Genomic DNA, 3,156 nt, shown 5'->3' with positions numbered 1-3,156 from the left:
ACAGAGGAAATAATGTAATGAAAATGCTCCCAGGCCTGAAAAGATCAAGAACGATTTGGCAGAGATTGAAAGTCATCACGAAAATAAGCAAAAGTGACATTAGGAAGACCGTTTTCACACAGGGAGTGGGGTCAGTAAGTTCCTGTATGGCAGTGACAAAGAGGTAGATTCAATGGACACAAAAGGGAATTCGGTGGGCATTTTCAATGTAACAATGTGCAGATTTACAGGGTGAAGGCGACAGAATGAGACACTTATTTACATATTGTGTTGCACCAGCAGAGCTAAGGTGGGCTGCATGGCTTCAGTCTGCGCTGTCACACATTTCGTGATTCCGAGTGAAATCGGAGTTGGACCAACAGAACGTAGGAAATTTGACAACGGATATATTCTGCCCACCAGGATACTCCATCACAGCAAAGAAGGTGTTTTGACGTCATTCTCGAAGGTACATGACACAATGCAGATTCAAAACCGAGTATTCCTTTAAATCACTGAGTAATTTGTTTAGTTATTCAGTTGAGGTGAGCGGAGTTGCGCATTGGGAGCCACTCCAGTTGATAGGTCGAAGCCGTTTTCTCCTGTGTGATAGTCCCACCAGCACTCCAATTTGCTGTGCTTCCAGTCAGTAGATGCAGCTCACTATCCCATACTGATACACGGGCCACGATGACCCAGCTGTGGTGACAAGCTTGTGAAGGTCTGAGTGCTCTTCTCCTGTTCTCTGTCTGGCTGCTATGATCCGAATCATCAAACCTCTCTTCTCCGAGATAGGAATAAACTGGTGAAGGTGAAACACATCAGTTGCGGTGTGTCCCATGCGCAGGAGGCCCTGCAGTAATTCCCCACGCTGTTTCACGCAGCAGCATCCTCTCGGTGAATTACTCTTGGCAAAAAAATCGATTGAACCAAATCAGTGTCCGCCACTGGATTTTACTGACACCGTTTATAAAATTCAGGCTCACCGTTAATGTGGAGAGGGGCCGTCAGACGAGAGTGATCAAAAGTTTCCACAAAGAAGATTTGGCTTAACAGATATTCGGAATAAATGTACTCTTTAATTGAAAGGAGTTGACGTTAGTGAGCCTGACGTGATTTGAACACGCAACCTTCTGATCTGGAGTCAGACGAGCTACCGTTGCGCCACAAGCTCATGCGGATCTAACGGCCTCAATTCATGATTAAGGGAAGTGATCGCACTGCAATGATTTTACGTTATGAGAAACAACGGAGATCAACAGTTCATGTCTGTTTACATTAGATTACTTACAGTGTGGAAACAGGCCCTTCGGCCCAACAAGTCCACACCGACCCGCCGAAGCGCAACCCACCCATACCCCTACATTTACCCCTTACCTAACACTACGGGCAATTTAGTATGGCCACTTCACCTCGCCCTGCAAATTTTTGGACTGTGGGAGGAAACCGGAGCACCCGGAGGAAACCCACGCAGACACGGGGAGAACGTGCAAACTCCACACAGTCAGTCGCCCTAGGCGGCTAACCACTGGGCCACCGTGCCGCCCATACGCTGTTCCGCTGCGCACACGCAGCGCCGTGCCGCTGTTCTGTCTCTTCCTCCTCTCCTTCTGTCTCTCGAAACAATTTCCAACTCTACCTCAATAAAAAGGAGAAAGAACTGTGAATGCTGTATATCAGAAACAAAAAACAGGAGTTGCCGGTGACCCTTCCACAGAACTGATGGTGATTGGGAAAACGTTGGTTGATATGCAGGAGATATTGTGTGTGGAAGCGACGAGGATGCTATGGATTTCAGGCCCTATACTTATTGAATTCGATATTGGGACCAGAGGGATATATGGTCCCCAAGTGTAATATTCGGTGCTCTTCGTTCTGCTGGTGCTGAGCTTCGCTGGAACACTACAGCAAACCTGAGACAGAGATGTTGGCCAGGGAACAGGGTGGGGTGTGGAATTGGCAGGCAACTGGAAGCTCAGGGTCTTTTTTGCAGGCAGAACGTACATGTTTTTAGATTAGATTATTAGATTAGATTACATTACAGTGTGGAAACAGGCCCTTCGACCCAACAAGTCCACACCGATCCGCCGAAGCGAAACCCACCCATACCCCTACATTTACCCCTTACCTAACACTACGGGCAATTTAGTATGGCCAATTCACCTGGTCCTGCACATCTTTGGACTGTGGGAGGAAACCGGAGCACCCGGAGGAAACCCACGCAGACACGGGGAGAACGTGCAAACTCCACACAGTCAGTCACCCAGTTTATGCTTCGTTTTCCCCAATGTAGATGAGACCACATTACGAGCAGCAAATGCAGTAGACTGGGTTGTGGGAAGTGCAAGTAAAGTGCTGCTTCACCTGGAAGGTAAGTTTGGGCCCTTGGATAGTGAGGAGGGAGCAGGTAAATGGGCTGGTGTCACACATTCGGCAGTTGCAGGGGAAAGTGCCGTTGGACTATTGGGGTGGGAAGGGGTTAGGGTTGATGGGAATGAAGGAAGAGTGGACCCAAGGTTTAACTCCCGCCCATTTACCTATCTGCCAAAGAGAGGAATTTGTTAAGTGTGTACAAGGACATTTTCTAATTCACAATATGGATGTACATACTGGCGAGGGTGCAAAACCTAAGGGCCAGCAACCACAATTCTATTAACATTAGAATAGTGATTGAAAATAATATATCAGATCTAAAAATTGAAGTTCTAAATTGGAGGAAGGCTCAGGTATTAGGCAAGATCTTTCAAAAGCTGATTGGGGGCAGATGTTCGCAGGTTAAAGGACTGCTGGAAAATGGGAAGCCTTCAAATATGAGATAACAAGAGTCCAGACACAGTATATTCCTGATTTGGAGATGCCGGTGTTGGACTGGGGTGTACAAAGTTAAAAATCACACAACACCAGGTTATAGTCCAACAGGCTTACTTGCAAGCACACTAGCTTTCGGAGCGACGCTCCTTCATCAGGTGATTGTCTGATTTAGAGTATATTCCTATAAGGGTGAAAGGAAAGCCTGGTAGGTTGGGGAGTGCTGGATGACTAGAGAAAATTAGATTTTGGTTAAGATAAAGAAGGATGCATATATCAGGTATCGGCAGAGAGATCGAGTGAATCCTTAGAGTATAAAGGCAGTAAGGGCATACTTAAGAGGAAAATCATGAGGGCAAAAAGGGGACA

The 3,156-nt window shown here is 46.8% G+C and overlaps 1 non-coding gene across 1 annotated transcript; it reads right to left on the bottom strand.

Annotated features, from left to right (window-relative positions):
* Positions 1-1,081: 1,081 nt before the first annotated feature.
* Positions 1,082-1,153, bottom strand: trnaw-cca (transfer RNA tryptophan (anticodon CCA)). The gene has a single exon. It is a non-coding gene; the product is annotated as a tRNA-Trp (tRNA).
* Positions 1,154-3,156: the final 2,003 nt, after the last annotated feature.

The sequence above is a fragment of the Chiloscyllium plagiosum genome, unplaced genomic scaffold (assembly GCF_037043375.1).
Source record: "Chiloscyllium plagiosum isolate Xiang-an unplaced genomic scaffold, Cpla_swu_hap1 HiC_scaffold_27, whole genome shotgun sequence".
Classification (NCBI taxonomy): domain Eukaryota; kingdom Metazoa; phylum Chordata; class Chondrichthyes; order Orectolobiformes; family Hemiscylliidae; genus Chiloscyllium; species Chiloscyllium plagiosum.
The sequence above is the reverse complement of the archived record's forward strand: the minus strand, read 5'-3'. Positions and strand labels throughout refer to the sequence as shown.